Source organism: Sphaerodactylus townsendi, linkage group LG12 (genome assembly GCF_021028975.2).
Source record: "Sphaerodactylus townsendi isolate TG3544 linkage group LG12, MPM_Stown_v2.3, whole genome shotgun sequence".
Classification (NCBI taxonomy): Eukaryota; Metazoa; Chordata; class Lepidosauria; order Squamata; family Sphaerodactylidae; genus Sphaerodactylus; species Sphaerodactylus townsendi.
This window is the reverse complement of record NC_059436.1, coordinates 13,389,851-13,404,050: the sequence shown is the minus strand read 5'-3', so window position 1 is coordinate 13,404,050 and position 14,200 is coordinate 13,389,851. Positions and strand designations below refer to the sequence as shown.

Here is a 14,200-nt window from a genome sequence, read left to right as displayed (position 1 = left end):
CTGCGACTGTCGACAGAAAACAGCTGCTGTCTTCTTGAGCCAGATGTGCAGCTGAATCCTGAATGCTGGCTTTGATGGCGGCGGCTGCTAAAGAACTGAAGAACGGTTAGGAAAAACACCTTGAGAACTAGACGGGGTATGGAGAGAATTCTTAGAAAGAATAATTTCCATTCCTGGGGTGAAAAACTAGAGCATGTTTCTAAAGTGAAGCAGCAAAAACAAAAACAAAACAGGATGCTGGTTTGGGACTCAAAGTCCCCTAAACATTTCCAAAACATGTCCCTGGCTTTGGACATTATGCTATCTTTCCACCTTTTTCCAAGCTCAGAACCCTACAGAACATCTTCCAGGTGAGAGAATCTACTTCTTCTTCTGGAGATTTGAGGCGGAGCCTGAGGAGGGCAGTATTTTGGGAAGGACTTGTGGCATATAATGCAGGTGTTTTCTCCAGGAGACCCGATTTCTGTAGTCTGGAGATCAGCTGGAATTCCACGAAATCTGCAGGATTGACGTGGAGGTTGGCAATACTTGTGGGGTATTGAACTTTCATGCAGACCAAGATTCAAGGATTGGCCCATCAAATCACACTGAAGGTTAAAACTCGATTTTCAAAGTTGTACCCTTGGGCTAGGCCAACTAAGGTAGAATAAGCAAATCAAATCAGCCAAAGAGAGCTAGAGAAAATCCAGTTACCATAGAAGTCCAATGTTAAATCTCACATTGTGTTATAGATCTGGATGCAGGTAAACTTTATTTTATTATGTTTATATGCTGCCCTTTCTCTTGTGGGCTCAGTATACACTACTGGAGAGAGAGAGACAGAGGGCACTTTCACACATGCTGAATAATGCACTTTCAATCCACTTTCACAATTGTTTGCAAGTGGATTTTGCTATTTCGCACAGTAAAATCCAGCTGCAAAGCACATTGAAAGTGGATTGAAAGTGCATTATTCTGCATGTGTGAAAGTAGCCAGAGAAAGTTTACCTTAAGAGCAGTGATTACTTATCAGCAGTGGCGTAGTACCAAGGGAACTGGGGGGAGGGGGGTGCATGATACACCAGGCGTGCGCCTCTAAAGGGCATGGTAAGGATTTTCTGGGGGCGTTCCAGGGCAGATGGGGGTGTGGCAGGGGCGCAGGGTACATGTGTGCCCCAGGCGCAGTCCTCCCTTGCTCTGTCCCTGCTTATAAGAAACTGCTCTGGTATCATATAAAGGTCTCTGAATTGTCACAAAAAGTCTCATTCTTGCTTCCAAACTAACTGTCTTTGTCCCTAAGCTCACTGAACGACAGAGAGTTGATGCCAAACAAAGATTATGATCCAGCAACAAGAAAAGCTAAACATGCAACCTGAATACATAAAATTTATTCTATTTTTGATAGTGATGGGGCAGGGCTAAGAGTTATTTGGGGCACTGAAGCCCCACCTCTGACTGCAGGAAATCTTGTTCATCTCTGCCCCCTCTTTCCTGTCTGGTTTCTTTCAGCACACATGACCCTATTTGCAAGCACTTCTTCACAATTAACCAAAGAAGAAATTTGCTTTTTTCAGAAGGAAAAAAATTAAAGCACTTCTATATAACTGTGAAATAGCCTGGGCCTCTTAAAACTATCTCTGGGATAGTTAAAAACCACATGCTGGTGACAGCACGCAAGACTGTGATTCCAGCAAGACTGTGATTCAAGAGAAGTCAGGTAATTTTACACTCTGAACTGAAGGGTCTTCTGAACATCCCACTTTAGATAGCAATGTAGAATTTAAATATAAAGTTACAGTTTAGAGTTGCCAACCTCCAGGTGGGGCCTGAAGAAGACTCTGGGAATGACAACTGATCTCCAAACTAGACACATGGGTCATCTTGGAAGAAACGGCAACTTCAGAGGATCTACTCTATGGTCCTCCTTCCCCTCCCCGAATCCCACCTTTCCTAGGCCCCAGTCCCAAATCTCCCAAAATTTCCCAACCCCAAGTTGGCAACCGTACTTATAGTTTGCGAGTCTGTGAAGAAATCCAATTACACATTGAAGCAAGTAGGCTAAAGTTAGATGGAAGCAACACCCTGTGGGTAATGATCAGGGACTTTTAATTGACATTATTGTCATCTTTGGCTACATAATCATGTGAACAGCAGCCGAATTGTTATCTGTTGTGCACAGAAGCAGGTGGAGTGAAGCGTTCCCTGGAGAAAGACAAGTGCCCTATGAAGGTACCGTAGTAATCAACAGGAGGGTGTGGCTGACCCGGCTGGTCCATGCAATCAGGGATTGTTGTTTCAAGATAACAGCTGGGAGTTAATAACCTCTGGATTCCTGATAGGGTAAAATGACTCCTCTGCTGGCAAAGCTACTGAGCCCTTTTGAGCTGCTGTTGACAGCTTCTCCAATCAGTGCTCCCCAGATTGCACATTCACTTTCCAAAGGTTGGCCAACGACCACCCCAAAAACAGAGGATGAAATGGGCAAACTGATAAAACAGCAACCTATATAGTAACATAAGGGCAACAACTGCATGCAGAAAAATTCAATCAAAGCAACACTGCTAACCCTTCCCAAGCGGTCAAACGAAATGACCAGAAACACTGCTAACAACAAACAACCCAGACATTCCAAACAGAACAATTCAAAATGCAATAACTAAGTGCAGAACTGTGAAACAGGGGGGTTTACCACAAAAATACATATGACCATGGGCATCTATGATCTGATTCCTCATGTAGTTACAAAAAGCATCCTCAAATGGGAGGGGCATATGTTCTCTGGGGATGAGTAGCTTAACTCTCCCCTCCCAAGACAGGTAATCAAAAATTACCCCCCAGGCAGATTTTATATCTGATGGGTAGAAAAGAAAGGGATATCATGGGTGTCAAGACTTAAAGAAAACCAGAGCATATCAACCTTCCCTGCAGTTACTTGTTACAGATATATTATGCACAGATCCTCAACATCATATGCAGTTTGGTCTTGAAATAAACCCTTCCCCAAGTGCAGAGTCGTACTAGGAGGAAACGGCACCTGGGGCAACACCTGCTCTGTCTGGGGCAACACTCCAGGTCCCTCTGCATGGTACGCCATTGCCCAAGCGCTGTGGCAGCCTGTTCCAATGAACCATTTTGAGCAGGATATTCACACTGGTGCATACCAAGCAGCATCTCCATAAAGAAGAATCTGGACAGCGGTCCAACCTCTCTTTAGAAGTTGGGCAAGTTTGTAGGTTAGAGCACTAGACTTTTAAAAAAGGCATGATTAAGATCCTGCATAACATTTTTGCATTTGAAATTTTGTCTCATGTATTTGGATGGTCTTTATATATTCAGAATTCTCTCTCTCTTTTTTTTTTTTTAGTGTTCTGCTGCTTTTTGATCCAGGGTGTCTCATCTTCCCTCTTTGGCTTGTTTGCAAAATCCAGCGGAGTGAGACGCAGTAAGAAGCCATCAGTGTGCTTGTCATGTGTCCACAATGAGAAGGCTTTTCTTTGCTACCTTCCAACATTGTGTGGATTCCTGGTTCAGGACCGCAGTCAATTTTCCAGTCCTGACCTCATTTACAAGGGACCCTGCAAAAAGATCAAAGGTTCGCCCTCCTCCTAGAAAGGTTGACTCAATATATATATTTTTTTACAAACGGGAGAATGCTTTGTTGATCATATAAAGTGTAACAAAATGGGATTCATTTTTTCCTGAATAAGGCTTGCTTTTGACCAACTAATGTACAGTCTCAAGTGTGTGTATACTGCTATTTAGAGTGAAACCATACTTTTCATTTAAGAGTGCTTAAGCCACTTGGGGGAAATTATTGCTGCCCATATTACGAACCCCCATACTTTCTGTTCTGGATGAATAGGCTTTCGATTATTTCAGAAACCTGAAATACCTATTTAACCAGGTAAATGGACATATGCATGCATCCATGATCATGTTTGTCTGTCAGCAACTGTCAGCAATCATGTTTGGCAATCATGTTTTGTTGCAAGGTGAACATTCTCTTTTAATGAACAAGAACATTGCTTGGATTTATACCCTCGTTTTCTCAACCGTAAGGAGACTCAAAGCAGCTTACAAATGCCTTCCCTTTCTCTCCCCACAACAGACCCCTTGTGAGAGGGGAGGTGGGGCTGAGAGAGTTCAGAGAGAACTGTGCCTAGCCCAAGGTCACCCAGCAGGCTTCATGTGAGGGAGTGGAGAATCAAATCCAATTCTCCAGATTAGAGTCTACCACTCTGAACCACTACACCCCACTGGCTCTAATGTTAGGGATTCCTGCGTGTGTGTGTGTGTGTGTGTGTGTGTGTGTGTGTGTGTGTGTGTGTGTGTGTGTGTGTGTGTGTGTGTGTGTGTGTGTGTGTGTGTGTGTGTGTGTGTGTGTGTGTGTGTGTGTGTGTGTGTGTGTGTGTGTGTGTGTGTGTGTGTGTGTGTGTGTGTGTGTGGTCACTGTGGGGAAGCAGCCTCATTTGTCTGGCCCTAACCCTGCACCTTTCTCAGCAACCTGCCAACCAGACATAAGGCGTTGTCTGCCATCTTCTCTCTGTCCTGCAAAGGTTCACCTTTTAAGTCTTTGCACATCAGGTTTGTGCTAAGGGCAATGGAAGAGAGCTTTTTTTTTCTTTTAAAGCAAAAACAGCTGGGAAGTCTGCTTTTTTTGGTACACAATCTGGTTTACATTTGCTTCGTTGTGCATCCAAACATGGCCCATAGAACTCACATCACCAGCCAGTCCACCAGGGGTCAATACAAATGCATGGAACAGCTTTCTCTCAAGTTGACCGCCCAACTCAATAGCCTCAATTATGACTGACAGCAACTGTCCATGATCTTGAGCGTAACAAAGTCTTCCTTTCCAACACCTGGAATCTGCAGAGTGAACAGATACCCTCCACAAGCTGATCATGTGCTCTCCTAAAGAGCCACATTCCTCCCAGTTTGCTGCCTTTCTGGGGATGCAGAACACCAGAACTGTCAAGCATCTGGCAACCTAGCATACATAGGGTGGCCTGAATTCCAAAATGGCTGGTCTGATCTAAGAGTATACATATCTTGCTGCAATGGAAGCCATCTTCAAAGCTTATTCTGAAACCCCTTCCTTTCTCGCAACTGTGCCACCTCCCCCATGCCAGCATGGTGTGGTGGTTAAGAATGGTGGGCTCTAATCCGAAGAACAGAGGCCGTTTCCACACGGCCTCCGGTCAGCTTCTACGCCTTGGGCGAGAGTTCATACTGGCGTGAGAGCGAGAGCCCGCTCCGCATGAACGTACGGCGAGCAGCAGGCCGCCAGACGGGCCGGGCGGCTCCACCGCGGAGTCGCCCTCCTCTCTTCTCCTTCCCACTATTACTATTTGTCCCCGGTTGGCCATGCACTGCTTGCGTGGAAGCCCTGCCCGCGCTGTCCTCCGACCCTGGAGGTCGAGGAGGACAGCGTATGGGTCGCAATGGGCAGCAGGCTACAAGCCGGAGCCAGTAATGGGTGGGAAGGAGAAGGGAGACAACAACCTTTAAAGGGTTGTTGTTTAGGGCGGCCGGACGCCGCCCTGGGGGGAGGGAAGCGGAGTCAGGTCGCCGCTGCTGCAACGCCTGTGCGAACGGCGGCCTGGGGGCGGCGTTTTTACCGCCCCTGGTGCCGTTACTGAGTTATATGGGCCATGCGGAAACGGCCCAAGTTTGATTCCCTACTACACCACAAGAGCAGTTGACTCTAATCTGGTCGACCAGGTTTGTTTCCCAACTCCTACACAGGAAGCCTTGGGCTAGAGTCGACACAGTTCTTCAGAGCTCTCTCAGCCCCATCTACTTGATAAGGTGTCTGATGTGGGGAGAGGAAGGGAGGGAGATTGTAAGCTGCTTTTCTCAACCTTCCTCTTTTCCATTCTGGCCCTGATCAGGATAGTCGCCCTCGGCTAACTTGGTCTTGTCAGATTTCAGAAGCTAAGCGGGGGCAGCCCTGTTCAGTATTTGGATGGGAGACCATCAAGAACGTTCAGAGTTGCTACACAGATGCAGGCAATGGCAAGCCATCTCTGAATGTCTCTTGCCTTTAAAACCTCATGGGGCTGACCCAAGTCAACCGTGTCTTGGGGTGGATGGCTTTCAGAATCCTTCTCTTCCAGATGCTATATGCATCACGATGGGAAAAGAGGAAGAGGGAATGTGGCACTGTTTAGACTGCATCAACAAAATATCTGGGCTTCTGGGTCCTGTTCGTGGTTGGGAACGGAGCAGCGCCAGCCAAAAAGGCTGCAGCTGACTTGGCAATGCGGCTGAACTTGTCATGCTAATCCCAACAATAACCATCTGGGCCAAACAGCTTGATCCAAGCCGGCAAATCAGTTCAAGCTCCGAGTCTTGCCTCCTTCACCAGAGACGCCCCATGTTCCCCTGAACGCTTGCTTACATCTGGTATGTACATAACAATTTACAGCACTGCTCAATTGCCCACAGACCACGCCTGGGGAAACATGTTCTCTCGAGAAGCTTGTATGCACTGATTCGATTCCCCCACCCTTGCTCTCCCCAGTTGTTGCCTTCATTTTCTTGGGAAATAATTAGGCATCTCTATTTGTCAGCATTGACCCAGGGCTATAAATACACAGTCACATATTGCAGACGCAGTTGTAAATATTGTTTTAGCAGGTTTTATGGTCTTTTCAGCTGGAGATGCTCGGGGCCAGGGAGAAGATGGTTTCGCGAACTGGCTGCATTGCAAACTAAACCTCTTCCCCCGATAAATAAATATATGAAGCACGTTGCGCAGCAGAAACCGGCAAGATGCTTTATTTTGTCTTGTTTACAGCTGAAGTTGAAACGGTTTCTTTTGATGGAAAGAACTGGAAGCGATTACAGTTCTCAGAGATGCTTTAGTTTTAATGCTGAGCAGTTCGGAAGAAATTGGATCAAGGGATCAAACTGAATTTATTTCAATACATCGGGTGAAGCGAGCCTGACTCATTGGAGTTTATGCTGGAATATATTATGTTAATGTTTAAAGTGCCGCCAAGCAACGGTTTTATTTATTTCTAATTTGAAAGTCAGTGTGGTGTAATGGTTAGAGCATTGAACTAAGACCAGGGTGGTCCAAAACATACTTGCAAATCTTTGGATATTGTGCTTTTATTATATGACAGGAATCATCTGCAGCTAGACTGACTTGTCCACACACGTGTTATTACTATAGTGCACCAACAGCCCAATATCTAAGGATGGGCAGATGAAGGCCAGGATTTATATCCTCTCTTTAGGAGGAAGGGAAATCCCTTCTTTTTTACATAGTAGCCAATTGGGTGTCTCGGTGAAAGTGCAATACACATATACAAACACACATATAGACAAGCAACTGGAAATGAAAGTCCAATTTCACTTGATGTTATTTGGTTTATCATTTACATTTATTTATTCATAATGTTATTGAAAACAGAAATAAAAGTGTTTATCAGTCACCTGGGTTCCGTTACACAAATTGGCTGGAATACTAGAAATGGGAATTTTCTTTTCTACTGAGCAAGGGGGTAAAATTTTGCTATATGGATCTTTCCCTTTCTAATGAACAGGGCTACAGGCTACCTTTTTAAAAAGGAAAGCTGAAAACCCCAGGAAATGGCATCAAGTATCCCCTTGAACAAGGAGGCCACCCTCAATGGCTAAGATTCCACAAATGTAAGCCTCTGCTGCACTTTCAACAACAACAACATAAGAAGAAGAGCACAGTTTGGATTTATACCCCACCTTTCTCTCCTTTAAGGAGACTCAAGATGGCTGACAAGCTCCTTTCCCTCCCACTCTCCGCAACAGACCCCTTGTGAGGTAGGCGGGGCTGAGAGAGTTCCGAAGAACTGTGACAAGCCCAAGGTCACCCAGCAGGAATGTAGGAGTGTGGAAACGCATCTGGTTCACCAGATAAGCCTCTGCCACTCAGGTAAAGGAGTAAGGAATCAAATGCACCACACTGGCTTTCAGTTAAGTTGGGTGAGAATCCCACTTCAACTGGGTATCGCTTCTCAACTTAACTCCAAACTTTGGTTCAAATAATAATAAGACGATGACAAAGAACCTTTTTTGTACTCCACTTTTCTCTACCTTAAAGTCTCAAAGAGGTTTACAGTCATAATACCTTCCTCTCCCCACAACAGGCACCTTCTGAAAGTGCAGCTGAGAGAGTTCTGAGAGAACTGTGACTAGCCCAAGGTCAAGTATATTTAGTTTTCATGCCCTCCCCACCTTCTCCCCCCCCACATTTTGAAACTTCTATATTATTCCTGGCACAGGAAAGGTCAAGTTACTATGGTACTGTTTGAACCAGGCCAAAACAACAAAGGGTCTATCTGTTTGTTGCCCCTGAAGCTCGGTTTCCCTACTAAGAAAGGATAAATAAATATAGGAAACTAGGAAAGGACAACCTTCCTGGCAGAGCGTTATCTGCCTTTCTGAAACACGTTGCATCAGAAAGCAATGCAAAACCACAATGTAAATCCAAGGTCCCCTTGACAAAACTAAACCAGGGATGTTTTTGTTCAAACTTCCTAGCTTGCTGTGTTGATTTCTTTACTCAACTGACTCTATTCATTTGCCAAGAAAACCCTGCATCTCACAGAGGGAACAATAAGGAACATGTTTTAGAGAGTGCACCGTTCATATAAGGCATCAGTCAGGCCTGTGAGATTTACCTGGCCTCCCCTGTCCCTGGTTTTTTCCCCTTTCCCTTTTATCTAATCTTCCTTCAATCTCTTCAGTTAGGAAATTTGCAAGGGTGGTGCATTGAAGTTGGCAGCGCATTAATGTGCTACCCGAACATTGAAACTGGGATTCTAATCGAGGTTTGTTTGTTTTGTAAGCTGCCCTGAGCTCTACCCATGAGGAAGGGCAGCGTATAAATCAAATAATAAATAAAGGGGGTCAGTAGCTCAAGTCTGAAAACCATTGGATTATACCACTCATTCCAAGAAGTCAAAGATCAGTCAGATGCTGACTTCCAACACAGAATACGGTACTGGGTAGCTGAGCCTGTTTTGCCTCTAGCTTTGCCACGCACTGAAGCTCAAGATGCAGTTCTGAAAAGATCTGCATAAGCCTCTCCAGATGAAGGAGAGAGAGAAAGGGAAAGCTGCATGCACTCCTGAAGTAATTTCTTCCAAGTAGGATTGCATGGAAACACTCACCATAGCAGTCCTCTAAAGTTGAGAAGTTGGAGGCAGCAGCAGTCGCCATCTTTTCCAACTTAAGCTATTGATCCCCTTCAAGAGGAAACATCCAAGCTGTGTATCCCTTTCTTATGGAATGAAGGCATAAAGAGATTGGAAGATGAGTCATTATACTGCTGCTGAAAAGCCCAACAAAAAACTGGAGATCTTCCTAAAAGGTACAGAATGTTGAGCAATTGCAGAATGTAGAAAAAGAGTTTTTTAAAAAGCTATACTAAAAGATAATCCCAGAGGAGAAGGCATTTGAGAGAGATAGCCATTTTAAGACAAAAAGTTCCAGATTTTTTCCCCCTCGCATTTGCCAAGTTGCCAAAACAAAACTGGAAAAGAAACAACTTTACTACTATGTTGGCAACCGAAGAAGAAATCTGAGCCCTACATTAAACAACTGAAAACTTGGTGAAACTGTGGAAACTGAAAGATCTACTGGACTTGGCAACCAGAAAGAGCTCAGTGTCTCTTGAATAAACTGTGATAGCCACAAATTTTAAGATCGTATCTGCCAATATGCAAAGTCTCAGAGCAGAAATAGACTCGCTGAAAGATTCTGTCAATACCAGCATCCCCCAGATGTTGTCACAGCTCAGCAAGGATATCAAAGAGATGAAAGATGAATTCCAAAAAGTAGCACAAATAGAAGAGAAAGTGAAAAAGACCAAAGAGGAAGTAAAATCTTTAAAACAGGAGGTGGTCCCTGTACAATTGGAGGTTACAACGCATAATTTAACTGTTTTTTGACTGGAATATCAAATTAAAGAGAAGGTCTTAAGACTGAGAAATGTACCAGAGGATTCAAATCCAGCAAAAGAGGAGTTAAATAAGAAGAAGAAATTGTGTTTCAGACTGAGAAAATCTGTAGAGTCACATAACTCCCCCTCCCCCAAAGTGAAAGCATTTTGTAGAGACATTGTTATTTCCACTCTAAAGAAATGGCAGATCAGATTTTGGAAGTGCACAAGAAGTCATCGATCAAGATAAAAGACAAGGAAATCATTGTGACTGTGATGAAGAGCCCTTCGGGAATTTGGCAGGATATAAATCAAACAAACAAACAAACAAATAAAAGTAAAGAATGCACATTTCTGCTGGACATTTTAAGAAGCCAGATAAAATTTTCATGGCTTAGATGGGAAGGGTTTTTTTTTCACTTGCAAGGGACAACAGCAAAGAATAATGTCAATTTTGAATGGCAAAGAGATCTCCAAGAGAATTTTAAAAATACCTTAAAGCAAAATGTTCTGTAAGATTCAACAAAATGAGCTTACTGGAGATTAATGATAAATAAAGCTAGAAGGGTGAATTTAATTATAAGGTTAAGAGCAGGGTGAAAGAGAAGAAAGGGTAAATTTATGAGGGGTGTGTGTTTAAAAAAAACTTTTGACCATGGGAAACTAGGTTAGGAGAATAACATATTTTCTTTTTTACTTTTTATAAGTTACCACAAATTTTAAGATGATAAACCAGAAAAGATTTAATAAAAAGCAGGAATCTAGGTTGGGTTTGAAAGTTAAATAAACCATGAAGAAATGTGATAGATAAGATCAACAGGGTTTGGGAGGGAAGCCATTTATAGCATATTTAGCCTTTGTAGTATCAACCTATGTAGTAAATAAAATAAGGTGACTGGATACCTGTCTTTTCCCCTCTCATGTTAGTTTTTGTTATAAATGTTATAAAAGTAATACAGATTATTTTTAAAAAAATAAGAACATTCAGACCCTTTTGTAGATTGGAATGGTGACTCAACACCTCCTTCCTTGGACACCCAAACTAACGTCCATTCATTTTTATTTTGCCTACCACACGACACCGGTCTTCTATCTAAAATCATCAGCATTGTGTGAATACATCCTGTTTTGTTACCCCAACAGCATTCCCAGAACAATTAGTGGAAGCCCAGGAGGAAACATTCACATGGTGCTGATAGAGGTCTGACAGAGACCAAAACATTCACTTCCAGCATGAGATGACTTAAGGGAGTGGAAGCAGAAAAACAAAGGAAAAAAATCAAAGAAAATCCTCACCAGCAGAGAAAATGCAATCCTTGGAGAAAGAGGATAAAATGAGCTCACAGATTAGAGTAGCTTTTATAGAGCAGAGATAGAGAACAGTCCTCACCATGAAGGGTCCTTCTCCCTTGAGTACAGGAGGACATCTTGAGCGGGTCCTCCCCCAGCAGTGTACCCAATTCAGGGTGGGTTATCAATTGTGGTTCTAAGATATGCTGCAAAACCCTACAGCTGAACGTGGCCTTGGCCAAGCTATATGAGTTGAGTTTATAGTGTTTGATGAAGGTGTGGCCAGGTGGCAGCACTACAAATTTCCACCAGAGTGGTGTGGTTAACTAGCACCCCATTAGTTGCCACTTTATAGATAGAATGTTCTGTAACGCTTGCTGGAACTGAAGCGTTTCTGGCTTTATGGGTCTTCAAGCCTTCAAAGTGGAACTGATGGCGGCCTTAGACATAGGGTGGCCCATCTTTGGAGGGCTAATGGAATCAAGCAACATACTGGATTTCCTCAGGCTTTCAGTCCTTTTCATGTAAAATGCAAGGGTTCTATGCACATCCAGGTTTTGCCAAACTTCCTCCTTCTTTGGACAGAAGGACAGCTTTTGAGCCAGATGGAACCTGGATGCTGCTTTCAGTCGGATGGTAGGGTCTGGTCTTAGGACCACCTCATTCTTGTGGAATGCAGAGAGTTCCAACTTAACAGACAGTGCTCCTAGTTCTGATACTTGGCATCAGAGTCGTTCCTCCCATTGGGCAAAGTGGGCAGTTGCCCAGGGTGCCGCCTTGTGGGGGAGCGCAAAAACTGCAGGTTCGTTTGTGAGATTTTTTGCGTTTTCAGTGTTTTTCAGTTTTTGGCCTGCAGAGGGCTCAGTTTTTAGGCTAGCAGCACCAAAATTTCGGGAATTTTTCAGGAGACTCTGCTGATGAGATCACCCAGATTTGGTGAGGTTTGGTTTAGGGAGTCCAAAGTTATGGTCTCCCAAAGGGAGTGCCCCCATCCCCCATTGTTTCCAATGGGAGATAATTGGAGATGTGGGCTGCATCTTTGAGGGTCCATAACTTTGGACTCCCTGAACCAAACTTCACCAAACCTGGGTGGTATCATCAGTAGGGTCTCACAAAGATACTCTAAAATTTTGGTGCTGCTATCTTAATAATTGCATCCCTGACAGCAGGCACCCCCTAAATTTTCCCAGATTTTCCTTTTAAATCCACCCTTCCCTTCCATGCCAATGCTTTGTTTTCTTTCTTTCTTTCTTTCTTTCTTTCTTTCTTTCTTTCTTTCTTTCTTTCTTTCTTTCTTTCTTTCTTTCTTTCTTTCTTTCTTTCTTTCTTTCTTTTATTCTCTCAATACCTAATAAAGATGATGATGATGATTATTATTATTATTATTGTTATTATTAAATCCACCCCCTTTGGCATGGATTTAAAGGGAGAATCTGAGGTCCCCACTTTAAACATTGAAAGTGATGTTGTTTCAGGGTGGGGGGATAATCCACCCCAAAATAGCATCACTTTCAATGTTATTTAAACTGGGGACCCCAAATTCCCTCTAGATTTAAAAGGAGAATCTGGGCTCCCTAGTTTAAACACCATTGAAAATGATGCTGTTTGGGGGTGGATTCCAGCATCACTTGTTTAAACTAGGGAGCCCAGATTCTCCTTTTAAATCCACCTTAAAGGGAGAATCTGGGGTCCCCAGTTTAAATAACATTGAAAGTGATGCTGTTTCCCCCAATTGGGGGAACTGGATACAACACCATTACTAAATGTTTCCTGTATAGCAGTAATGGCATCTTTGGAAAGCATCTTTGAAAAAAAAATTCAAAAAAAATATTTCCCTGCTAAAGTTTGTTCCAGATTTGTGAGTTGGGGCATGTCCTATAAAATGTGATGCAGTGACTTTGAAACAACCTTGGTGGAAAAAAATCTTTGTTTAGTTACATGTGTAGGGAGGTGGTGGCAGCACTTCATGGGGGCTCGGCTCAGAGTTGGTTTTGCCCAGGGCTCCAGTTTACCTAGGTATGCCACTGCTTGGCATGCTGAAGTAATTGCCACCAGGAAAAGCATTTTCATACATAGCCATTTCAATCCAATTTCAGGTAGGGGCTAAAAGGGAGCATCTGTTAGTGCCATCAAGACCATGTGAAGACTCCACTTGGAAAATCTATGGATTTGTTGGGGGCTGATCTGTGAGACCCTTTAATTAAGCATTGGATGTGCACCCTGTCTTTCTCGCTGCATCTTCTCTTGTCCCTTCTGATTTGCAGCAGCAGGAATTGAGTTAGTTGGTAAGAAGAAACTGCTGGTTACAAACTATCTAGATGTATTCCATACATGTTGTGGGAAGGGCTGTTCTTCACAGCTGTCTGGTGGCCAACCCTATCTTGCTAGGAAATGGGCAAAGAGGCCACAGAAGCACATTATATTCACATTCCAACATCTGCACTGCCTTCCTGTGGAGCTCTAGGCACAATTCATTGGATTGGTTTTTGATCCATGACTCCTCTTAATAAATTGGCACCAGTGTGCCTAGAGGGTCCCATGTGCCTTCACAAACCTTGGTTCAGGGGTATGTAGATTTCCAAAGAACTGTAAAGATCTGTTTACAAAAAGGAACCAAAATGCCCTTATCAGATTAGAGTACAACCTGCGAGCAATTGGCAGTGCAGTCCTAAGCAGTATAACCTTCAGAGAAAATGCTTCAGGTGGCTCTGTCATCTGAGCTTAAATGAGCTGCAACTCAAGAAAGGGTCTTCTTGGTCATGGCACCAATATTATGGAATCCCCTCCTGAGGGGAATTATGGAATCTCCTCCTGAGGGAAATTATGAAATCCTCTCCTGGAGTTCTCTATCCTAATCACTGCAGCCGAGAAAACTTGCTCCCCCCTGTATTTTTCTATCCCGTTTGAACAGAGCCACCTTGCACACTACCTGTACTGCTTAATAAACCCCGTTCAAAGGAGAGCCATAATGCTCAACAGGTTTAATGTTATGCCTGCCGC

At 43.6% G+C, this 14,200-nt stretch overlaps 1 protein-coding gene across 5 annotated transcripts in view; it reads right to left on the bottom strand.

The window, feature by feature from the left end:
* Nucleotides 1-14,200, bottom strand: part of FLI1 (Fli-1 proto-oncogene, ETS transcription factor) — a 121,269-nt gene that overhangs the window by 49,074 nt on the left and 57,995 nt on the right. The window lies entirely within an intron of this gene.